We start from the raw sequence: 26,799 nt of genomic DNA on the forward strand, positions 1-26,799 counted from the left end.
AGCTTTTAGAGAAATAAGAAAAAGTTTTTTGTGAGTTAGAAGACAAATACCCATACGCTGCATTATATACTGGTGCATCCAGTATATAATTGCAATCCAGCATGCAATTCAGTATAAATTCTGCCGTCTCGTGTGCTGCTTATGGACCCTCGTTGTATACAAAGGAAAATAAACAAAAGCAGCAGTATGTTCACTGCAGAATGACAAGACATTTTATTTGCAGTACAACAGATCAAAAAACTAATATACAATACTCCATAGGCTTCCTAGACTTTTAAAGCTTAGTTACGCTTTACACTTCCTTAAATAAACCAGAAACAGTGGCCTCAACCCCCTAGTCAAATCTGTGTAGATAACTTGAAACTAAAAAGATTCTTTGCTTGGTAAAGGGACACGGTGGAATTTCGGGGAATACAAATACTGACCAGAATGCGGCGGTAGCCGCTCTCCGCAGCACCGTGGAAGTACCTTTTGTCACCAACATCAACCTGAAAGCACTCGTCAGTCAGTGTATACGTAACTCTTGGCAGAAAACATCGGATACGGAAACATACAACAAAAAGAACACCACAACACCACTTTACGCAAATATACAACAGACAAACAAACAAAACAAGGAAATAGTCTTAGCTATGCGCTTATGTGACGCACTGACGCCTCATCACTGGGTCAAGAACCCTTTACAGCAGGTGTGACGGGTTCTTCTGTGTGGTTCACATACTACTTATATGTTGCGCGGTCTCCCCTGCATGGCACGAACACTTCCCAATACAGACGACAACTTTCCCTCCAAACATCATTGTGTTTACCGGACGAACCGATGTTTTCGCTGAAACGAGTTTTAAAGTACCTTTAAAAGAGTTAGTTTTTATAACCGGTCCTGTATCGTCCATATTCTCTGCCTGGCCCTGCACACCAGCAATGGTACTTTCCTTTTCTCCACTTCACTTTCGATTTCACTTTTACAGACTATTTTAATTACTTTTTTGATTCGCCGTAGTCCTTTTATAAACACCATTGTATTTTCGCTCTTTGCCCATTGCTGCCCTTGCGCCAATAAACAAACCACTCTATCACTAACATTTAGTTAGCCGTGTAGCCTAACATACCTGCACACCCCGCACAATTCTGGAATCACTACCTTGTAGATGATGTAAGCAGGTCACCACGCCCTGTAACTAGATCGCTTCATCAACAATGGTTTGCGTCATCAGTTTGACCACCAGGTAACAATAGTAAGTCACTCCAAACAGAGAGCGCAAGGTAAGATTGCCGTCGAAAAGGTCTTCACGAGCAACTTTTTAATGTTATCTGTATTGTAGGTAAATAAAAGCCGGTTTTCAGCAATTTCAGAACAAGCATTTAGTATTCTTGTTCTACTATACCGCGTATTGATAAAAGCAAACCTCTTCCTCGGCAGGCAAACAAGCTGGGAGAACATGTTTTCGTTGTGGGAATTTACCCCGTACTGCGAGTGATTTTACTGCTTCAGAATTGAAATAATCGTGAGGACCGCTGATACAAGTAGTTCTTATATTACCCAGCTGCATCTACCGAATGCTTCTTTCCTGGAACTGACGAACTTCGGGATAAAATGTTAGGGAATATGAGCTCAGTACCATAAAAAGTAATACTCCATCTTCAATAAAATGGTTTAAATTACTTTCTTATAGACCGCCAAGCAGATATGCAGAAACAACGTAAGCATGGCTCTTGGGTAAGTTGAAACAACCAAATTGCCTAAGCAACATCGGTCCCAAAGGTTTTAAAACAGATGATCAACGAGCACCTTTTGCAGTATTTGGTAAAAAAGTATAGTATAAACGACGATCATTTCAGAGATAGCGCATAGATTAAGGTGATTTTTTTGTTATAAATATAAGTGTAATGTTGTCAAAGGCTCGACGGCTTCTCAGTTATTTCTTACAATACGCAAAAACAGGTGTATAACGATACCTGCGGCGATACTGTATCGCAGGCAGAGTTCTCGGAAAGCAGAGAAATTCCTTCATTGTATTGTTTTGGAAACGATTTACAGTTCAGCGCACTGCTATCTGGTGTTAGAATGTGGAAATTGGGACCATAAGGGGGATTTTCCGAGGTGCGGACCGTTTCCATAAACTGAAGTCAGTTTAACAGGTAACAAACTAACCTATTGACCGACTCGCCTAAAGCCGAATATATCCAAATCACACGTTCGTCATGCATGCTCGGATTCTTTGAAATACACGTTTCAACAGAATATTGCATGTTTGTAACTAGAGCAACGAAGTCGGTTGTCACTCTTGGACCGAAAAAGAGTGGGTTAGTGGTAAAGCCAATGCAGAGGGATTGTATTTGATGCGCGTTTATATTTTATATTAGCCGAAGTTTCCTTTCGCAGTGAAAAATTTGTGTGGTGAAATTTCAAAGTCATAAAAACGTAAAATTGAATTCACATCTTTGCAGATCAAGGAGTGCATAGAAACATTTATCCCCTTAAACCTGCCGCTCTGCTATAACAGTTTCTTGTGGCTGCATCAGAGTATACGTCGTTTTATTTTTGATTAGAGGTGTTCTCATGTTTTAAAGACCTCGGCGAAATTGCTCAAAACTCTCTCGACCCTGTTTACATTTAGGCACGAGAATAAGTACAGGATGTTAACGGACATCACGAGGACAATACCTGCACGCTCGCACGAATCAATGGCAACTGAACAAACAGAGAATATTTATAGAGGTATTTGCAGATATATTTACATATTGTAGGGGAACAAAAAGAAGCACATGGTGGGGCCTACTGTCATCCTTTACCGATGAGGGTGAAGACGGGTGACATTGCGTGAAGCGCAGACATTGCCTGAGCTGTTGCTGCTGAATCACAGCTACATTTCATGTCTTTGCGAATATATCACTCAGGCATCAGCCATTTCTGCCATTCTTGCTGTCACAACAAATATACTTTGGCCGAGGGTGCAGCGCTAATGCCCCCTCTTGCCCCCATTACCGCCCCATCTGTGCTCGTGAACATCATCCCAACCTCTTAAATATCGTTGGCGAGTATGGCTTGTTGGGCTTGTTCGTACTTTGGCATTCCAGAAGCACAGCGCACTGAGGTAGAACGCACAGAGGAACCAGGACAGTGAGTGCTGCGTGAGCGAAGCTCTTTGGGTCCTCTCTTAGTGATCGGTGCATCAAGAAGGTCTCGGACCTTGTCGGCCCGCACCATCCCGATGAGCACTGAATGCACTCATTCCGCAGCCTCATATCGACCACCTATGATTTGCTGAGACTTGTCGGTGTTAGCACCTGCCACCCGACGACACCGAGATGCCTATCTCCTGCACAAATCTCCCGTGCCTATTTATGGGCTTTAGATTTTCATCCGTCTTCGTGCCGTTCATCGCTTTCAGGTGGCTGACTTTGGCATCGCCCGTTTTAGCGTCAAGGTATTGACTGAATTTATTCAATTGCGCTTCATCGCACTGATTCAAATGCGACCTTGCAAGGACGGTAGTATATGATGAATAGGCGGTAAAACAAGGAAAAAAAGCTCGCAGTGGCATGTACCCAGGCGGCGCAGAAAGTGTGCCCCAAGACCGGCCCGTCTATGGCCGCTTTCTGGCATGTCCGGCCAGCATCCAGGTTCTGGCAGCCACTGATCATGCGTTGAACGGCCAACATTCGGCAACCAGCGCTTCGGCATTTTTCCGTCCGCCCGTGTCCGGACGCACAACGGTAGCTAACCGGCTGCCAGATATTCAGTTCTCTTACGGATGCCGATGTTGAGAAAGAGAACGGCCGAAGTACGGCCTTAGGGCATCCGTTTTTTCTTCGGGAAGCGGTAATCGGCCGAAGCACGGCAAGCGACCGGCCACAGAATATGCGTATTCTTGCGGCAGTTGGTGTTCGAAAGGAGACCGGCCGGAGCGCGGCGGCCGTGCATTCGTTGTTTCAACGGTGAACCGCGCGTCCGGCGGACGTACGGCCCCTGAATATACGTTTTGCATTCGGTTAGCTGTCTTCGGCCGAATTACGGCCAGCGAATGGCCACAGAATATTTGGCAACCGGTGTTCAAGAGGAGACCGGCCTACGTAAGGTATCTGGTTATACGTCCTTTTTTCGGCAAACGGCATCCAGCCGAACAACGGCTCGCGCCTGGGCGCCGAGAATTCATGCACAGACGTGTTTGGAAGGAGACCGACCGGTTTTTTTCTGGGGGGACAAAGAGCCGTTAGGGAGCCGAACGACGGGGACGCGTTTTTCATCCGCTCCGTGTTTCTACGTTTTAAATGAACGAACATCGTTTGTCAAACAGTAATGAGTGTTCTCGGTGAACGGGCAAGGTACAAGGACTCACTGGGCATTAGCAGGGAACCTTTTAGGCCATCGAAATGTCATTTATTGCCACAAGAAGACTGTGCCACACCGACGGGTGAGCTAAGCCTCGCCAGTCATCGCCGCTACCACGCTTCTGCCTCCGGCTTCGTCGAAGCATCATCTCGAGGCTATTCGCCCGCTCAAGAAATGGAGAGCATTGGAGACATCGATCCACCAGAGATGTCCGATCCGAGATGGGGATGGTTGACCAAAATAACTGGCCTTCAAGGGCGTCGAGCAAGCGGCAACCACGCAGGAGCTAAACCGCTACCATGTCAAGGACTCCCCACCAAAGAAAGGCAAGTGCGAGCAAAAGCGCAAGTTATTCTGCTTACAATTAAACTGCGACAAGCATTGTTGCACTATGTTGTTGGTGATAAACGTAGAAGAGACTCGCTCGTGCATTGGTAGGATCAACTTCATGCCCTGCACTATGTTACTTCAGGGGATTTTACGACTGCCTATTTAGAAAAAAAATTATTTTAAGTTTGCGATAACAACAGAGCCTTGTCACTGACGAAGCGTAGCTGTTAATTTAGTTCCGATGTTTGAAGGTGAGCTCAGCTACTCTTGGGATGACTCATTTGGGTAAACATAATCGCCAGTATCCTAGCAAACACGGATTTTGTCAGGATTTTCTTGCTCAACGCAGATTGTTGAGTTCACGCACGATTTGGCTCTTGCAATAGATAAGCTTAAAGTGGTTGACTGTATATTATTGGACTGCAGAAAAGCAAATGATGGTGTTGCATATCACCTTCTGCATAGTACATTTCATCCTATGAACTGAATGAATCGGTTTTTGCATTGTTATTACTATTGGCCCTATAGCTTTGTTCAAAAGTACTGTGTAGTTAACCGGACTATAGCGAATGAACGTGATTCCGTATACCTGCAGCTTTATTCGCATTTAATAACATCCTGGTGTGCTGAATCAGAAAAGTTTTTGGATGTTAAACAGTGTGTTAACGGCACCTTTACAAGAAAACCTTCATTCCAATTGGATACGTATACCGTACATTATGCTGCTGTGACAACGGCCGAGGAATATAAATACCTAGGAGTTTATTTAGGGAGCGGTTAGAGGTTAAATAGGCAGGTTCACACCATAAAAGTTACGGCTGCATATGTTTTTGGCTTTCTGAGACGAAATTTCAGTGAACCTTCATCTAACTGAAAAGAACAACCGTATTTCACTCATGTGCGCTCAATCTTGGAGTAGGCATGTGTTTTCGTGGATCCCTACACCAAAGAGCTCGTTGATACGCTCGAAAACATACAGAATATGTCAGTGCAATTCGTATTAGGTAATTGGCACGCTCAACTTAGCATGAGAGAAAGTAAAAGTAAACTGAAATGGCAGGACGTGAAAGATCACAGACGAAACCACAGGTTTAACTTTTTTCGTAATATCTATTATTCGAAAACTGTTGTAGAAGGGGAGAAGTATGTCCAAGCGCCATTCTACATATCTCAAAGTGGGACCGCTAGCCTAAAGCAAATTATTAACTTTTCTTTAAAGGTGACGCCTTCTGCGATTCCTTTTATTTTACATTAATGCTGCAGTGTAATTATCTTCGACGTATGATTGCATTAACTGTTTATATTGACGATTTTCAGCGCGCTTTGTAGAATTATTTTGTTATTTTGTCTCATATTTAATGCTTAGTGTTATGTATCTCCCTTCTGTAATGCATGCAAAGGAAAGCAGGTATCAAATAAACAAACAAATAAATAAATAAATAAAACAATGAATAAATAAATGAATAAAAATAAATAAATAAACAAATGAACAAATAAATAAATAAATAAACTTCCAGAGGCGAAAGTTTGCCTCCGACGGGTTGAGAACCCTACGCATTCAACCTTGACCAATAAAATATTTATTGCCCTATTCGTTGCAGTATGCAAGGTTTCCTGTATACTTGCTACCATTGCTATGTTATTGGTTTGAAACAAATTATGTAACTCTAATTTTACGCCTTTCCTTGCGTGAACACAAAGCGATACAACTGCAGCCACCTGAAGCAGGGCGTCATTCGCGACGCGTCTAGAATTTTTTTAACGTAGTATGACATTAGAAGAAAATTAAGTTCTTTTGGACTATTGAGTGGTGTGGACGTACACTCATGAAAACAACATTAAAATAGATTGAAAATGAAAGTACCTGTTCGCTACTTCTTAGGATCAGCCCTGCGCAAGATCATCGGAAAAGTTGATCGAGTAGAAAATGTCTTTGCAAGAAAAATGGGCAAAAAACTGGAAATACTTTTTTGTGAAGGAGTTATAATAAATGCTCCTGAGTGTTTTGTTGAGAACCAAAACGCTTCGTAAAGGCATTCACGCCGGTTTTATATACATCAAAATTGGTCAAGCAACTGTTATAAAAATAGTTTATGTAGTCATAGCATGAAAGTGTTCCGGAATATTGCCCTAAAAGAAATTGGCTAAAAGCGGCGCAATTTATCTCTCTGAAATTCAACCCACTAAAGTATGCGCCCTCCGCCGCCCCCCCCCCTTCTCTTTCCCCGTTTATTACAGGTAAGCTGGCCCACAGAGGATATCAGGATCTGGACAATACATCTATTCAAGCTCTACAAAGAACTGAATATTTTCTGTGTTCGACAGTAAAAGAGGCACAGCAATTAAAGGACCGACAATTTGTGAGCACTGTTTAATAAATGAATTTTGCTGTCAACTGAGGCTGGTAATTAAGCAAAGCTGCGCTGAAAGCTTGACGGCTGGTGCTTGCGCGCGAACTCACTTTGATGTGGCTGCATTGGACCCAAAATGCTGGGTTTGTGCTGCTTCTGCACTGCGCGAATGAGTCATCTGCTTGCGCGACATGCAGTGACCGGCCTCAGTACAGCTAACGTACTGTGGCTGAACTCCAATGCCCGTAGCACGGCCGTATTTCCGGTAGCTGTAGTCCGGCTGGAGTCCGACGACCGCATCTCGGCTGTCCTCCGGCGGACGTACTTCGGCCGTACACGGGTGGCTTTGGAATGGCCGGAGCCCTGTGGCTGGAATCTGGCCGTATGACCGTAAGCCGGTCGACTGGCCGACGGACACTGGCCGTTGGACAGCCATCGGAGTACGGCCGTATACGGCCAAAAGGCCCACATTTGGACATGGGCCGAACATGGCTGCCGGAAAACGGCCGGACAGAAAATCACCGGCCAAAGTACACCGGCCTGTATTAGGCCGAACAGTCCTGTGCTGCCTGGGTAGCGCCATGATCCTTTTTACTGAACATCACACATACAGGTGGAGTGAAGTCATTGCAACAACTGGAATGACAAAATTATAGATGCATTGACTTTTTTTCTAAACAGAGTGCATAGGAATCAATTATGGTTCATCACATCCTTCCTCGGGCCACCTACGAATAATGAAATTTTAATTTGCATCACTCAATAATATACACATCTGTTTAGTTAATAATGATTCGGAATGCTTCTTCGGAATGATGGGTTCATTGTAGCGTTTAGTACACAGACGCAACGCAGGTGATGAGGCGCGCTGTAGTGGAGGGCTTCGGTTTAATTTTCACCCCCTGGAGATCTTCACCGTGCTCTGAAACCTCGTACACAGGGGAGCTTTTGATTTTCGCCTTTATCAGAAAAGCCACCTCCGCGTCTAGGAATCGAACCGGTGGTTTCGTGCTTAGCAGCACAATGCCTTAGCCACTGAGCAACCGCGCGGGTGCTTTTAGGAATGAGGCTGGAACGATCAAAATTGTTTTTTAGTACCAAACCAGCTATGACAGTCCTGACTCCGACTTAATCACGAGAAACCAAGCCACATACAGGAATATATGTAGTTCGAGATACAATTGTATTCCACTTTGCCACTTCTTTCAGTTTAAATATAATACTTGTGACTACGAAACGCTTCCAGGTGAAGGCGAAAACCTAAAACACCCGTTTTTGGAGATTGCAGTGCAGGTAACATTCCCATGTGGTCAAATTATTCGGGAACCATCCACTAGGGCGCGTTACAAAGCGAGGTGTACCTTCCGCACGTTAAAACCCTTATCAAGAAGTAACACTGAAAAGAGGTATTTCGCCAAGAGTATTTCTTAACTACGATCCAAATATGCGTACTGTGCCATCTAAGTAACAGGTAATGGGAAAGGAGAAGGCCACGCGCCACATAGGATGTTAGCGAGTTAAACCTAACGCGAGTATCCTCCCAGTAGAACAACGCTCTCTTTACAGCAAGTAAACAACGCACGTGCAGAACGGACGCAAGAGTTCATCGTTTTTTCGAGTTCTTTACGGTATACCAAATAAAAACGGATTTTATATATTTTGGTATATCGGGTAATTATGATGTTACAGTTTAAAAAGGCTCATAACAATATAAGTAAGAAGTCTGAGGAGACAGCAACACGTCTACCGACTTTGAATAAAAACTAGAATGGTGAAGAAATAAAAAGTCGCAGTTCGAGTTCCTAGACCTAATCTAACACAAGGCCCGCAGTGTTATGAGGTAAGGCACTCTTTGCAGCTAAAACGGGCAACAACTACAACAGCGCCGAGTGCACACGCCACACGCAGACATCCGCGAGAAATGCAGAAAGAGCGTACGGCTGGTGCTCATGACATAGAGGGGTACCTTTCACGGCAATGGAAGCCAAACGGAGCATATTATCGTGATGACGATGATGATGATGACGATGATGATGGTTGGATGGTGGTGGCGGAAGGCCAACTGGGGCAAAGAGCGCCAAAACAATGGTTATATCTGAGAGAGAGGTTAAACCGTAAACATTAAGATAAATCAGAAAAAACAAAAGTAAAATCAGAGAACGACATTGAGCTAGGCTGGTGGATAGGGCCAGGTAGTGATTATGCGTGGCATGAAATAGGGTCTAAAAATTGAACTTCTTTTAAATATAAAAAGACACTTGATATAAAACATGAGATAATCAGACAAGAAAACATTGGGTCTAGTGGGACGTGTAGCCTGTATAGTTGTTGGAAGAGTTTGCGTCGCGTTCTGTGAAGTGCTGTGCATTGAATGAGTATGTGAACTACAGATAGGGCCTCTCCGCACCTGCTGCACCGGGGTCTTGAAGATCCCGTCAGCAGATACGAGTGCGTTGCATGGGTGTGACCTATCCGTAGCCCAGCCAAGGCGACTTCCGTGTGTCTGTTGGGTGTGTCAGTGGTTTAGCGTCCCAAGCGGGGTTGTATAACGTGTAACGTGTTATCTGTCTGTACACTCCAGTGTTTGCTTTGTCCTACGCAAGTGTTGTCTTATGTGTCGCTTGAGGTCTGTATATGGTACGGTTGTTATGCCTAATGTGTTCCTGAGTGCAGCAGCAGTGGCCCTCTCTTCTGCCAACTAGTTCCCAGCGATCCAAGCGTGTTCTGGGACACAGCAGGGGAGCAGCTCATGCTTTTGTGCATACAGAGACATGATAGTGTTGAATACAAGAGTAACTATGTGGTTTTGGGGGGGGGGGGCTCGTGAGATGATAGTGTGCGAACAACAGGTTGAGGAAAGAGGACAAGGAATAGCATAGGACTATCACAATCATTAGCGAGTGGAAGACGGTGGGAATAAAAGCGTTCTGAGCGGTGCTATGGCCTGGGGTCCAGTTCAACATTGGGATTATGTTGACGAAAGAAGTAGACGGCAACAAGCTTGTGTAGTACTATCACCATCATTGGCGATAGGGGAAAAGAAGTGGTGGAATAAAAGGCGTTCTGAGCGGTGTCATGGCCCGGGGCCCAGTTCCTCAACAGCCAGGTAATGCTGGAGCGGATGGGCTCCCTGTCTGTTTACAGGCACGGAGCTCCGGGACCTCTTCAGCTATCAGCGCAAGGCTGACGAAGAAAGTACCCCCGTCACCTGCTTTTATTCATGCTGTATGGTTTTTTCAAATTTCCCAAACCCAATGATCGGCCCCTAAAAGGGGCAGCACCGAGGTAACCTTTCCACCTGTTGCGACCATGACAATCAGAAAACCTGATAACTGCCCCCTCTTCTTGGTAATTCGATCTCTGGAACAAGCCAGGACTATTTCTTCACAGTCCCTGTTCTTGATTTCGAAGTTTCTGGAAAGTGTTTTAGGTGAATCCTATAAATCTAAGAAACAAAGAACCGGTGAAATCTTGGTCGAGGTACATAGTGAGCATCAGCCCACAAAACGCTTAAAGCAGACCCATATTGCCGATGTTGACATCAACGTAACGCCCCACCACAGCCTCAACAGCTCGCAGGGCATGATCTCGGAGCCAGATCTTGCAAGCAATACAGAGGCCGATCTTCTTGAAGGCCTGAGAAGTCAAGGTGCGACGGCAGTAAAGAGCATCACACTTACAAGAGACGATAAGGTGGTACCACCTAGATATGTCATGTTGTCATTTGACCGTTTCATTCTTCCTTGACCACATCAATGCCGGTTTCGTCCTGTGCTCCGACCGAGTTTACATCCCGGATACGCGGCTCTGCTTCAAGTGACAGCGGTTCGGGCATGGTACTGACTGGTGTCGGGGCCAAATTACCTGTGCCATGTGCGCCCGCCATGACCATCCCACAGATAATTGTTGTTCAAAGCAACTCCTCTGCTATAACTGCCAGGGCCCCCACGCGGCGTACCCCAGAAATTGCGACAAGTTTCAACTTAAGAAGAAAATAATAACCATCAAGCACACCGAAAACATCACCTTCCCTGAGGCGCGAAAGAGGTTCGCCTCTTTTCCTCTAGGGAGGTACAGCGACGCGGCTTGCCGGGAAGCGGAGCGGCGCTGGGTATTGTGGGGACCCAGTACCGCGAGTGGGACCTGGCCTCACCCCACCGCTCCTCGGGTTGCTTCCGGCAGCCCAACCCGCCTCCGCACCGCTCGTTGACCCAGCAGCGGCTGTGGTGGCAACAACGTGGTTGGGGATGCCGCTGCATCTATGGCCTTCTCTCTACCGGCAAAAAGCATACGCGAGGGCACAAAGGAGATGGAGACAGAGGCAGCCGCAGCGAACCTTTCCTCCGCCTCACTGCCTGTGCCCACCTGTGGTGCACCCCACGCCCTCGGCACTGGCAGGGCAGGCAACGGACACCCGAGAGGGTGCGACGTCCAAGGGCCCAGTCCGCTGTGCACCCACTTGCCTTCAGATCACTACATGGACGTCGAACCCTTCCGGCGTGCACCACAGCGGAAGGAACGGGCTGCGACGTAAACGTCAGTACAGAAAGTAAAAAAACCCCTTCCCAGAGTTCAAGCCCCGAAAGCCGACACATAAACACGCACATATACCAGTCCCTCAAAATTTTAAGTGCGAATGCACTTCTTAAGCGAGCCTGAATCGTCCGCCGCCGTAGTCCGCACAGCAACAGCTGCGGGTGCGCGCGCTCCTCGTATTCCCTAGCAACGGGAGGAGATGGGCGCGCGCTGCCTGGCCGCGTCCCCATGGCTCATTCTTGTGGTTGTTCCTGCTGACATGGCACATACCCACGTGGGGGATTGGCCAGGAATCGGGCCTGAGAAGGGCTAATGCACCCGCTTAAAGGAGTACTGAAACGAAATTTCAAAGCTGAGATCCGCTCTAGCAATCAAGTACAACGACAACACAAATAGGTGTCTGTGAATAAATGCATCTTTCTTTCCTTGTAGTTGTGTGTGTGTGTGTGATCTCTCTTTCGCGAACATTACCGAACCGCGCAAATTCAACTCGTGCATTCGCACTTTCTCATTCTTCCCCTCGGGGAAATGCGGGGAAATTTTTATTGCGGAGAGAAAATATAATGCAATGGAACTGCAGAGGAATTCTTAAAAATCTTTATGATGTCAGAGTTATTGCATTCCAATCAGCCAATTGTGAAGTGTCTGGAAGAAGCCCATTTAAACTTGAGGCACGCTATTTTTTTTGAAAGACACATGGTATTTAGGAAGGACAGACATGGTGGTGCACATCCTCAGGTGGTGTGGCGATGATTGCCCGAACATTCTTGATGTGCTACACTGTCCAACTTAAGACCATCCTGGAGGCTGTGGCCATTCGAACCATAATCTTTATTAGGCTTTAAAAACAATGCTCTCTTTACATCCCTTCTGACTTCCACCTCTCGAGCTCAGATTTTCAGGCTGTTGTAGATCAGTTACATGAACCTTTCATTCTAAGAGGCGCCCTTAATGCGCACAATTGTCTTTGTGGCTCCTCTCGTACGGATGCCCTTGGTTGCCTGAGAGAAAATTTTTAATATCTTCGGGAGCATGATTTTTCAACACAAAACAGCCTACATACCATACCATAGGACACAATACATACTCAAATCTTGACTTGGCTATTGGTTCTGCAATTCTCTTTCCTGTTTTGAGTGGGGTGTGGGCATGGACCCATATGGTAGTGACCACTTCCCAGCTCACTAACATAAATAGGTAAAGGCCTAAGCAGTCCATCTTCCCAGAACAGGTAAATGAAGCAAGAGCCAACTGGAATACATTTACCGAGACATCCAAACTACACTTCACATCCATAACACACCTACACGTAGAGGAAGCCGCCCAAATCCTCACGGCGCACATCCTCGACGCGGATGAGAAGTTTATTCAACACGCCTCTGGTGCTCCGCGCCCCCAGAGGAGGCCGTGGTGGAGTGAGGACTGTAGGAGAACCCAAGAGGCCGAGAACAAGGCGTGTGGTATCCTTCGTCGGTTCCCAACGTCGGGTAACCTTATTTTGTTCAAACGGGCCAAGGCGTTCGGAAACGTGTGTGCCATGAGGCAAAAAGAAATAGTTGGCGCTCATTCATACCATCCATAAACTCATACACAGACGACACGCAAGGTATGAACACGTATACATAAACTCAAATGACAACAGAAACACGGCCTGCCCCTGTTCAGTGCAAGAGGGGACACAGTGGATGAGCAAGCTAACACACTCGCACAACACTTCCAATGCGTGCCCAGTTCAGCACACTTCATGAACACTTTCCTGAAGTATAATTACTCTAGTGAAAAGAAGTCGCTAGACGACAACAACAAATCACAGATTTCTTACAACTCCCTGGTTTCACTACATGAGCTGAGGGCTGCTCTGAGCACTTGTAAACTCTCAGCTCAGGCCCAGACAACATCCCGTACACAATGTTACAACCTCTACACCCAGACACACTCGAAACACTTCTACATATACTTAGTAAAATATGGCTTTCGGGGAACATTCCAAACTCCTGGAGTGAGGCCATAGTAGTGGCTTTCTTGAAGGAGGGAATGAACCCGTCGTACCCCTCAAGTTACCGTCCTATAGCCCTGACGAGCTGCCTGTGCAAGCTCTTCGAGAAGTTGATCCATCGCAGACTCGTGTACTTCCTTGAGTGCAACGGTCTTCTCGAGAGCTGCCAGGCACGCTTCAGGGTGGGGCGAGCTACCAACGATCAACTGGTAGCACTTGACTCGTACATAAAGGACGCCTTCGGTCATAAGCAGTATTGTTAAACGGTGTTTTTCGACCTCGAGAAGGCGTACGACACCGCTTGGCGTTATGGGATACTTAGTGACCTCCAGCTGTTCGGTGGTTCGGGTAACTCTTGTTAGTTACTTGTCAGACAGAACGTTTCCAGTGAGAGTTGGTTGTGCACTCCCCAAGGTTCACGTGCAAGAAAATTGCGTGCTGCAAGGTGGAGTGCTCAGCTGCACTCTCGTTATTAAGATGACCTCTCTTGGAAAGCCATTGCCACCTACAATTTCTTATTCTGTGTATGTAGATGACGTTGAGATACCCTATAAATCATGCAATATGTCAATCTGCGAACGTCAAGTTCAGCTTAGTGTCAAGAAACCTGCCGCCTGGGCAGACAAAAAATGGTTCAAAATTGAATCCTGCGAAAATTCCTGTGCTGTGTTCTCCAGGAAGCGCGGGTTTCATCCGGACCCAGACATTTCTCTTAATGGCGTGTTGCTTCCTGTTAACAAGAAGCACAAGTTCTTGGGTGATGTATTTCACCACAAACTCAAATTTATTCCCCACATCAAGGACCTCAAGCATAAATGTCTCGAAACAATGAATATCCTTAAGGTTCTCTACCGCCAATCCTATGGCTCGACAAAGAACTCCTGCAGCTCTTGTATACTGGTTTGGGTGGGTCTCGTTTGGACTTTGGCAGTGTGGTACATGGGTCGGAGACTAAAACCGCGTTGCGAATGTTTTACCCAGTGCTACACTTGGGGCTTCGTCTCGCATCGGGTGCTGTTCGCACTAGCCCTGTCGAGAGTGTATGCCGAGTGTAATAAGTGGAGCCTTGAGAACCAACGAACGTACATGAACTTGTTTTATGCTTTAAAATTTTATCACTGAATAACTATCCATTTTGTCCTGTCTTTAACAATACATCCAGATCTCTGCTTTTTGTAAATCACCCACTTGTTCCTGTGCCCTTTTCACTTAGAATGAGAGAGCGAGCCTCGAATCTCAGCGCTTTGTTTTTAGATGTGTACAGATCATCGTTTTCAGAGATTTTACCTCCTTGAAAAGTTCATCGTGTGTCCTCCGACCTTTCTTTTATAAAACTTGGCAAAAATCAGGTACCGCGAGCTGCAATACTGCAGCACTTTCTGTCTTTGCTGTTCAAATAAACATGTGCAGAATTTTACAGTGACGCTTCTATACTCTCCACAATGGTTTCATGCGCTGCCAATGGTCCAAATTTCAATGCAGCCAGAACCATGAGGATGCACACAAAAATTTTTTTCCGCAGAAGCGTATGCAATGTTACTGATTGTACGGCACATCTTGAAAATCAATTTCCCAATTCCATCATCTATACAGATTAATTGAGTGTTGTTTTCAAGAACTGGGCTCCGGGCCATCGCACCGCTCAGAAAGCTTTTATTCACACCGTCTTCCACTCGCTTACGATGGGGATGGTCCTATGCTCTTCCTAGTTCTCTTTCATCAACATATTCCCACCCGTGACAATGGTTCTTGTGCAGACATCCAGAGAATCTGTAGAAGAAGCACCACTACACTAAACGAGGCCCAGTTCAGCATTCTTGTTGTGATCGTTTTGTCCGGTCGGTCCCGGGTCTTACGTCACTTCCTTCTCCAACGAAGCTTTGAGCTGTGGTGTCGCGTCCTAGTAACTGCTCCGTTGAACGCGGGAAACGGAAGCCCATCAACGCTCTGTCCGGCGGTATTGGCTAAATAACGGGCTATCCTGGGTCCATGTTCCTGGCAACACCAGGTTTACTGGGGTACCCGGTGCCTCTGTCACTGCACTTGTCACCTAGAGGTCGGTTCCTGGTTATTCGGTCGACGTTTCCTTAGGTAAAAGTAAACAGCAGCCGACATACCACTCCTTCGAGGGAATAATTCCCCTTTTTGTTGTTTGGATTCAGCTGTAGTTACCATCAGAACCTCAAGTCGGCCAGCCCTACGTTGTCTTCTGTCCCTGTGATCAAGCTTTGATCAAGAACACCGGGTCAAATTGTCCTGCGATGATTTGACCCGGTGTTCACGAAGGGGCCTATCTAATCCAGTGGAGGCAGAGCTTAATGCTCCTTCACACACTCGACGAGTTCTGTTCCTAGGTCATCGGCCTCTTCATTTCCCTGTAGTAGGAGCTCGCTCAGCGGCTGCAGAGCGACATAAGATGCTGAGTTTGCGACGCATACCGAAGACTTAGTGGCTGCCTCCAGGGTCGCTACTGTCAGCGCTTCGTTGGCAGGGACAAAGGGTTCTTCAAAGGTAACTGGATAGGCGAGTGGAACGCTGCGTGTCATTCTGAGGGATCCACCTTTAGTGACATTTTCAGGGGGTCTCCACGAAGCCTTGCCTTTACTGTCTTGTGGGGTTGTGCAAACCTAGCAATTTTTTGTAACATGTCTCGAAATAGGAAATTAATTTGAAAAGTTATTCTGAGGTGTAAATCAGATTCTTCATATTCCTTCGTGTAATCATCAATATCCAATAGGTTTCTGACCTGATTGTCGAGCTGTACGAGGAGGATATGTTTTTGCTGGACGGATTCGTGGAGGGTTTTCAGCGTACCTGGTTTCACAGGGCGCTGCTCCAATGCGCGGTCTGCGCTTTGAACTGGTCGAAAATATGTACTCGGTGGCTGTCTCTGAGCCATAGCAGTTGCCCCGCGTCCTCTGCGTCGTCTCCAGGTTCAGTGTGGGTGGTGTGGAGCGTCGGGCAGCCGGCAATGGCAGGCGCTGCGCAAGGGCAAGGCCTCCGAGATGAAGGAATCACAAAGCATCCCAACCAGGAGTTTCCCAGGCCTTGCAAGCCTTGAAGGTGCGCTGCGCCGTCATGCCGTCATGCCACTGGGCCGTCATGCCACTGGGCCGTTCCTCCCGGGTTTTACGGCACAAAATGTTGAGGAACTGGGGGCCATGGCACCGCCCAGAACGCCTGTTATTCCAACTCTGCTTCTCCCCTATCGCCAATGATGATAATAGTGCAAAAGAAGCTCGTCGTCTTCTTCTCTCAACACTGGTCTCCGACGGCCACCGTTTGAAGTTTCTGCCCTTCACCTAAAACACATCGCCACGGTTGAATCCAGCTTATGTTTGGGGGATCGGGGTCCGCGGTGTCGCCAACACCGTCACTAAGATTGCTCAAGGTGCCCCATGCGGGGGCATATTCTCGTGGACAGCTTGGAAGTTAGTGGTGAGAAATAAACCCTGACCTACCAGAGCATGAAGTGTAGAACAGAGGAACCGTTACAAAAAGGTTATCAGTGGCTTAGCTCGGCTATGCCAGGATATAAGTAGCGTGATTTAAGGTTCAGCTGGTTATGCTTAGCGTTCCTGGTTGCCTAGGATTAGCTTGATTATAATGCCTACTGCTGGTTCAATGACGCAAACGCGGTATCCGGATTATGTGACCCATGTATACTTATCAAGCGGCTCTAGCTCACTGTCACCAATTGCCCTAGAGCTGAGCTGGTTCCACAGGCGCACATTGCTGCGACGCCCGAGCCATCAGTTGCACACCCGGAAACCCTTCGCATAATCAAGTGAACCGGGCCGCCCCATGCCTTCCTAGCGGAGCACGGCTGTCTAGGAACCACGCCAAACTGCTCGACTTTGGCCAGTGTAGCTCGCGCTACAATATGTTTAAGAAAGACGTGTAGGACGGCGATCTTGCTACAGTTGTGAGTGAAGGTCAACATAAGAGCTAGTGGCCTTGGAAGACCACCACACACAGAAATTATTGAAGCCTACCTTTACGCCCATACACAGAGAGGCTGATGCAGTCCTCAACAGGTAGGACGCTGGTACATCAGGCGGCATTGCTGCACCCAACAATAATGGAGATTTTCATAACAGCGGGGATATTCTACAATTGCCGTCGGAAGGTCCACGTCACCCCGTCAAGCAAACGCGGACGCCAAGCTCCATCACGAAAGGCGGCAAGCGCCAGTGGATTTTACAATCAGCACGTTCTACTCCAAAAAACAACACTGTACGCGTGTATGCAGCAATAGAAGTTGTAAGGAAACGGCTCAGGGTGGCTGAGTCGTTAACTCTTGGCTTGATGAGAGTTCCAGAGGCTCGCTAAGCCGCAATACAATAATTGAAGCCGGACACCTCGCTACCTCCTTGGTATTGGCCAAACAATTCTGCTACGGCTGATCTTTTACAATGTTTCCTAACTTCCAGGAGGCATGCAGACTTTCTCCGAATGGTAGAGCAAACCACGGCACAATAGGGATTCTCATTGAAGCAAAAGGCGGCGTACACTATACTTTAAACAATTAGATAGGACCCAATACAAGTTCTGGTGGGCACTGGGGCTCACTAGTGCAGCAGATTACTTCTAGGCGGAGTTGTTATCTCGAGGATATACGACAAAGCAGCGAATATTCGGACCACGGACAACGCACATCAGTCTACAAGGAATGATTGGCCACAGCTGCGACCGGGCACATTCCCTTACTTGAACGTTTGGGCACAATTTACCCCAGAAAGTAAGCAGGCACGGGCAATGGTGCAATGGAAAATCGTTTTTTCTATATTCCACATGGTATTTAAAACACAATGGCAGCCCCAAGATAACAACATTATTTCAGGGCAAGGGGAGGCACCACTGGTTAGTGACGAGTGCTAATACTAAGCTAGCCTCGTGAAGTGGGTTCGCAATGCAGCAGAGGTCGTTGGAGCCTCGGGCCAAGGGTGCCATTCCTGCTGAAGCCTGCTCGCAGGTGTAGCACACGGCCCAAAACCCCGATGTGCCGCCCAACACCGCGCAAACCAGACGTTAAGGAACCCCCTTGAAGCGTAAAAGGTTCGCGAGCCCTAACATGCCCGATGAAGTAGCGCCGCCCCCCATGAGAATGAATCACCGGTTTATTCAGAAACAAAAGTTGGAAGGAACAGGGAAGGCAAACGTGTAAGCACTACTACACATGCACAACCAGCGTGTGCAGAAACCGCGTCGAGGTAACATTGCAGGAAATGAAGCAGTGCTTGTCAGCAAGTCACCGCATGGTGCTGTTAACTCCCGATGGTGTCTACAGTGGGTTTCGCCTACGTCGGGTGATTGACGTCCACCGTGAACGCTGGTCGCTCCACGCTCGTCGGACGTCGTAATGACCCTCTGCTCAAGAAAATAAGCTTGAACTTTATCTCCGCAGTTTTCAGGATATACGTCTGTCCATCACAAATAGTCGGTACCCTGATCTTTCACATCGCACGACATGTATAGCATTTACAAATGATGCTGCATGCTCCAAGAAACAGCTGCCCCGGTGTCATCGCTTTAATACGATTATTCGTAAACTCTGCAAAGGCTCTAATCGGATTCCTAGTGCCGTGTAAATTCCCCATCGCCACTGAATTCCCCAAATAAATGGTTCTTCTTGAGTTTTGTATTGCACCACTCAAAACTTTAGCAATGAAGTTTGTAGAGATGTTTCTATGCTCACGAAGAATTTAGCCCTCATGCTACACTTCCAGCTAGCGGTTCCTTGGAGAGGATCCTTTAAAGTGTAGGCAATGTAGAAGGCGCCAAATAGTTAGCTATATAGTGTCAGTGATCGTTGCAGTGGTGAAACCGGGCATGGCTATTTTTTACACTTTTGTCAAACTTGGTTTTTAGCAATCCCTATATATGCCGGAAGAAATGCATTTTGTTCCACTTAACAACCGTTCCCAGTTTCTGAGGGCGATTCGTCCAATGTCGAAAACAATTTTTCGCAACCAGTCCCCGTTTTAAGTTATAACATTTTATTTCAGAGCGTTCGAATTTAGCAAACGCAAACCCTGTGAATTGCGCAGTCCCACCACAGCTGGCTTCTCCACAAATAGCCAACCGAACTACTACACACATGCCAATGCCCGAGCACGTAGCGAAGTACATACATACATACATACATACATACATACATACATACATACATACATACATACATACATACATACATACATACATACATACATACATACATACATAAATACATACATACATACATACATACATACATACATACACACATACATACATACATACATACATACATACATACATACATACATACGTACCCATAGCTTAGAAGCATAACGTTAACGCCAGGGCTGGTCGCGAAAAAAATGAAATCCTGGAGAGGCATAGGCCAAAGCACTGAGAATTTCTAGCCTTTCCTAAGGCTACCTACTTTGCGGGAACCACAAAAGAGAGCAGATTGCTTTTTTACTTTTTCCAGGCAATGTTAGAACTACGCACTCAATCACGCCTTGTGGTGGGCAAGGGTTGGGATCCACCAGCTGCCGCCCGCGACTTCGAAATGACGCATGATTTGCCCTCAGTTTCACGCTCCAGCCTCTTCTTCCGTCCTTTCTCGGGTCACTTTTTACTTCTTGGACGGCCTGCATCACTCACTGCCATATGCGGGCCACTTAGCTGCAAGTAATTTACAAGATTTACTCGCATCTTGGACTGCGTCCCGCGTTTACGTAAATCCGGCGCCATCCTCCAGATATATGAGCTATCATTAAACATTATAGGTCCCAACCCGATACGTTAAAGGAGCCATGGAGACAAAATACAAGTTCGTTTTTTTAGAAAAAAACTGCTTAGTCCCGATAACAATGATACCAATATCATCGCAATCTTCGAAAAACAACGCAGATAATAAAGAAAATGTGTGAAGCAGTCGCGACCTCTAGCCAATTTCCCGCAACTTCTCTATGACGTCACGGAACCTCGTTTGTGCGATTGGCGGCTGCCTAACTGATCTGTCGCGACGAGATATGCCTAGACGTCTTTAATGAGACCTCTAATTCCATTTCACGCCATCACTTCAATGCTAATGTACTGTTAACGAACGGACCGTGGCGAAATCGTGCAAAATCAGTGCTGGGTACAAAAACACTGCTTACTTTTCATGCGGAAACAGGGCTAGAAGAGGTTATGTGAACTCTCTGAGCATGTACAAATTGTATATGTGTGCATTTCTCTTCTTACTCCCCTTTCTTTCCTTTCCTTTTTCTCTCTATTTTTCGCTGTCACTTCACTGTATTCAGCCCATCTGGAGTAGCAAGCCCTACTGTTAGTGTGGCTGACCTCTTCAGCTTTCATTAAAGGGGTTCTCTCTCTCTCTCTCTCTCTCTGAAGATTATGTTTTATTGATACCCGTATGACGTCTACATTGCTCATAACGCATCACTGTGGCGCAAAATTTAGAAGTTTCTAAATACTTCTTGCTTTTTTTTGTTAAAAAACATCTTTTTTGGCTGTAATGGAGCTGAGTGAGATACTGAATACTAGTTCTTTCAAACTAAACGAAGTTGTATTTTCTCTTCATGGCGCCTTGAAGGTACACTGTAACACTCTTGGAGCAGTGCAAATAAACATGACCTATGTTTAGATTACACGGCAAGGAATCCCGAAGCCAAATATTACAAGTGCACGTCAAGCGGTGCGCGCAAACTGCTGTAAATGACACAGGAACACCAACCATTCTCTTTTCAATTTTCCTCATTGTCCACAATTGGGACGGCCTAAATTGTGTCATTTCTGCCCTAAGTGTACTATTGGCTGTCCCAAGTCAACTTCACAGCTCATTCCTCACATTTCCTCAGACAGTCTACCGTTGTGGGCGCTGTGTACCAACCTCTTTTATTCCTGAACATGCAAGCTCAGTTTCGGCGTCTCGTTTGGGTTTTGATTGCGCGCGCAATATGAGGGACGACATCAGTACTTTACCTTTAACTAGACCAATCGACCACAAACCATTATTGCTTCATAAACACCCTACCAGCCTGAGCGCGCTCTTGAGAACAGGCAGCCATGGCTGCCTTTTGGTTGCAAAATACCTGAAGTAAAACCCTCCAAGCTGCGGAGAAAAGGAGGAAAGCTCCCCTGCCTGTGATTTATCGAAGGCCTCCGAAGGGAACACACGAGCTTCTCTATTCACCGGGAGAGAGCGTGCATTTTGGTCGCGTTGTCCGCGGTTGAGTTGAGACTACGCCGAAACTACGCGATTTCCAATGCGTGTAGTTTCGGTGATAGTGAACTATTTTTATAACTCTTACGGGAAGTGATTGCTGGGACAAAAGAATTTACCGGAAAATATATTCTCCGTAGTCACGGTAAGTGCTGCAGGGTTCCTTTATCATCGGCACAAAAAGATCAAGCGATTTAACAAAAATCAATATTTTCTAACGCAAGCTGTACACATTAGGCACCGCATGGATCTGCAGTGGCTTCCTACACGCTGCGGAATTCGGACCCTCGATTGCACAGAATAGGATCGTGTGCTTTCGTGTGTCTGGTCGTGTCAGGTTGTGTGATTCCAAATACCTTTTAGATAACGTGTTTCTGCAGTTATCTTTGAAGAGTATTTAGCAGTGAGAGTTTCACGCTTTGGGAAGTTTTTAGTACTACTAAAGCTACAATGTTCGTTGCGGGAGTGATACAGCGGAAATGTATCAGCCAAGGTGAACCACCATCTACTAAGGAAGCCAACCTATTGTAATTACCCCAGAATGGCACAGCTGCAGGTTATTGAAACCAGTACTCTAAATTGTGTAGCGGTGAACGACAAATAATATGCTCGAAAAACACTTACGCTTCCTATACAATGATATGTAGTACCGCTGATTAGGCAAGTGCTTGCCCTGAAAAAACAAGAGTACGGCAAAGTACCATCACTGTTGGGTGCATATTAATAGATGAGTCGAACAGTGGATATGGTCTGCTATAAAAATACTTTCTAAGTTATACAATATATAAATAATATACTTTCCTTCCTTTTGCAACTCCTAGTTCCATTTCTGTACAAAAGCAATACCCTACTTACACAGTGGAAAGCATACGAGAATACAAGCAGACACTGATTCAGCAGCCACTGCTGCCTCTTACAAGCACAGTAAAAGTAAAGGTAATAAAATCAGGGAAAGCGGAAATCTCGGCATAAATTTAAGAGGCATCCTTCCTTTGTGTACAGTCACTGCATGTTTAGATGTTTCGCATGAATTAAGGCTTCTACACCCCCATGTGCTTGTTCCGCCAAAGTTCTACTCCCACTGTAATTTTTACGCCAGTCGACTGTACAGAGGAGAACAAAGGCTGTCTTGGGGGGGGGGGGCGCTTACAGAAAACCAAAAATCACGTACCCCCGTCAAACGACGACGATTTTTGAACGCGAAACTTCCTCATGACGATTTCTGTGGTTGTTTACATTTTCTGAACCGCTGCCACGATATCGAAATGGAGCAATGAAATAGACGCCGGCTTCATAAGGTGAGGAACTGCGGTTCGATTTTCGAAAAACACCGGAAGTGTTTTTCCTTTCACTTCGGCGATATCCCGTTAAAAACGCCATCAATGAGAACACTAAAACTTTAACTTAAAAACAATTTCCCTGCGTGTCTGAAATGACATCCCAGTTAAGCGCGCATCGTCCAAGTTGCGCAGCCTCTGGGTGAAACGCCACGCTGAGTCTGTGTTTCTCACTCATTGTTATTTATGACACAAGCCTCTCGTATTACTTCAGATAAGATATGTGATTGGGGAAACGGCTAGTCAAGCTGTCTAGTATGGCTTTTCCCCCGGATCCCGACACTTTATACGTACATATCTGCACGTAAATGTATATAGCTGGCAATAAAAATACATTCTTTCATTCATTCAAACACTGTTCTTGCTGCTTGCGTCTAAACAAAGGAGGCGTAGACGTAAGTGGTTTAAATGGCCGATTTCCTGTGACCGGTGTAAGCACAGCTATGAGTAAAGATTTACAGATTTAACGCTCATAAGGAATTTTCCACTGTTTAGTTGTTAATGCCGTCCATTCTGATTCTGTAAAAAATCTGTTAGTATGCGCTACCAATAGCACACGTAAGTTTTCTTTTTCAGATTTACCTAAGTTACATCGTTCCAAACCAGCACCTACGTAGAGCATCGTCATGATTTTCTTGAAAAGCACTCTTGTGGAAGTCTAAAGCAGTGCTTGTAAAACCAGTTCAAAGGCATTAAAACAACCTATTAAACACCAATGGTGCATCTACTGAGGAACTTGAACTATGTGAACTCTACGTTTTGCAAAAAATCTCACATTTATACGATTCAATGAAAAAACATTTTGAGTATGAACGCCGTTCTACTCGGCTAGTTCATAATGCTCAGGAAGTATTATTTTGGATAAAAAATGACTTCATCTCTTATTACTTCACAGCAACATTCGTGTAAAGAACATAGTCCCAAGCCGCTGCTGTCGCGCAAATACCTGTCCTCTCTCCCCTCACTGGTCACACTTTTGTTACGCCATCTTGCACCTTCCACGATAAACACTGTTCAGGCTTCCTCCCGTCAAACTCAATTTTAGCTCGTCCAAATGCTCGCGCGCCATCTTCTGAAACCTTTTGTCCTCGGGTGACTTCTTGGAATTCCGCCACGTGCACGAGCACCGCCACAAGCGCTTGTTATATTTAGCTTCAAAACGTGTTGTGAATTGGCAATTCTCCATATTTATTTTTCAAAACCTAGCATCCATGTATTTTTAAGACGATTACCAATACCCCTTATGTTGTGAAGTGTTGCGGCAAATTTGCCTCATCTTTATTTCTTAACAATGTTGACAATTATAATGTGTTTTTCTTTATTGACCGGAAAGATTTGCATATGAAAACCTCTCGTTAAAATGTTCATTTAGGATTGGTCGGACACGCAATCAAGGGGTAGACCGCCAACCTTACAGTGAAATAGGCAGACCAAATTTATTTGGGTGTAAATCGCCTGGCCACAGCAAACGCTGTAGTGGCGCTTTCACGTGCAGACGACCGGGTGCCACGCTTTTCTTCCCAACCCACCTCGGTTGCCGGGTGAAATTCAAGTTATCCCAGGTATAGCTTGTTGACAGTTCGTTAGAAACCGTAGTTTCTTATTCCTATTAGCGCCGCTGCACGAAAGTGTCGTAAGTCGAGATGTGTTCGACACTTACGTGCATAGACGTATTAATACCCAATAGCTGTTTTTACTTTTTGTATGTGTTTTTGTGCTTTAGCGAGCACGCACTGCATGGAGTGTCGTGAACGTTAAACTAGCATTAAAAATGCAGGTCATTGGCTGTTTGTATCACATGTAGTGGCCAGAGTGCACAGTAAAAACAGCCCTTCGAAACAAATTAATCTCGCGTCACGTATTCCTCCCCAAGCAACGGGCCCCGCAGTACGGGGATTCTCAATATTCCAGATGTAGTTGTGCACCCGTCTGGTTCGCTCAGCCCAAGCAAAGGCGGTATGGAGTGCTGTATGTTCCGGAAGCAACCCTCACCTCAAATTCTTGAGAGGCTAAATTAGTTAAGTTCAACCACGGTGGGAAGGCTCTTTGGTACGCATTCAACACTCCCTCACCAGAAAAAAGACCTGGTCGCCATGGTGTGGCACAAAACAAGAAACACAGGTCACTGACCAAGCCAAAAAGAAATTGACGTTTCGGGAGCGCTACGGCTCCTTGTTCACAATGGAAACGGCCACTGGAAGAGGCCGAATTATAAAGCCCCCAGTAATCTTTAAAGAGATTTGGCGTAGTAAGGATTCATGCAGCCGCCCGTCCTGTTGATTGTGTGCGGAGTTGTCTGAATAATCAAGGACTCCAGATGCAGGCGTGCAGATATGTGGCGTTCACAAGCGTTGCGGTTGACCTGGCAATTGAAACTTGCAGGCAACGTCTAAGCGAGGATCCATCGCTAGAAAAACGGACCCATTTTGACGTGACAAAACTATGCCAGCTGCTTCGTTTCTACCTGGAAAACACTTACTTTAGCTACAACGGTGATTTCTACCAGCAGACTTTCGGGACAGCGATGGGGTGCCTCAATATCCGTGACGACGGCAAACCTCGCAATGGAGGCCATAGAACCCAAGGCATTAGATAATTTCCAGCCATGGCAAAAACTGTTTCTCAGGTATGTGGATGACTCCTTCTACGTCCTGGACCGGAGGCACGTTCAACGATTCCTGGAACAATTTATGGTGTGGAGCCTTCAATTCAATTTACTGTTGAAGAGGAGGCCAGTGGCTTACTTCCTTTTTTGGACGCCATCCTTTCTCGTAGGGCTGAAGGTCTTACTTTCTGTGTTTACCGGAACCCGACCCATTCTGGAAGGTACCTGAACTTCAAGTCAGCACACCCTATCAGTCAAAAGCGGTCAGTTGTCATGGCATTAACAAATCGGGCCAGACGAACCTGCTCCAATGAAGTTGTGCTCCAGAAGGAATTGGCAACAATTGAAAAGGACCTAAAGAAGAGCAGCTACCCTCTTTCGTTCATGAGAAATACGCATAGAAGAATGGTTCCGGAGCGCCCTCTACTAGAGGAAAATGTTACAAGCCAGAACACAGAGAAGCCAAAACGCGCCGTGGTGCCATCTGTACCTGGGATCAGTGAGGCCCTGGCATGTGTTTTCCGAAAGCACAATTTGCAACTGGCGCACGCACCAACAAGCAAGCTGCGCAATGAGCTCGTGAATGTGAAAGACAGGCTTCCGCGTTGCAAAATTCCTGGTGTTGTTGATTGGAAAGCTTGCGCAGAATGCCCAGCAGTATACATAGGCGAATCCGGTAATTTTTGCAAAGGCATAAAGTAACACCAGTAAGACGTGCAAAAGAAAAACGTGGTCTCCAACGCCATTGCGGAACACGTGGCGAATACTCAACATGCGATAAACTGGGAACATTCCAAGATACTGACGACCGAACTCAACATATCTGTACGCCTGAATTTGGAGTCCTTGATTATTCAGAGAACTCCGCATACAAAAAACAGGACGGACGGCTGCGTGAATCCTGACTACTCCAAATCTCCTAAAAGATTACTGGGGGCTATACAATTCGGCGACTTCCAGTGGCCGTTTTCATTGTTAACGAGGGAGGCGTAGCGCTCCCGAAGCGTCAATTTGTTTTTTACTTATTCAGTGACCTGTGTTTATTGTTTTGTAGTTTGCTACCTGAGGAGACGGTATGCCGTCCAACCATCGA

General features: G+C 46.1%; 1 long non-coding RNA gene across 1 annotated transcript in view; it reads right to left on the reverse strand.

Annotated features, from left to right (window-relative positions):
- LOC144164954 (uncharacterized) overlaps positions 1-26,799 on the reverse strand; it is a 52,123-nt gene that overhangs the window by 14,725 nt on the left and 10,599 nt on the right. Inside the window, exon 2 of the long non-coding RNA XR_013321267.1 lies at positions 22,389-22,437. This is a non-coding gene — a long non-coding RNA (uncharacterized LOC144164954). The remainder of the gene's footprint in view (positions 1-22,388; positions 22,438-26,799) is intronic.

Source organism: Haemaphysalis longicornis, unplaced genomic scaffold, assembly GCF_048455015.1.
Source record: "Haemaphysalis longicornis isolate Haplotype H1 unplaced genomic scaffold, Haemaphysalis longicornis Haplotype H1 scaffold_14, whole genome shotgun sequence".
Lineage (NCBI taxonomy): Eukaryota > Metazoa > Arthropoda > Arachnida > Ixodida > Ixodidae > Haemaphysalis > Haemaphysalis longicornis.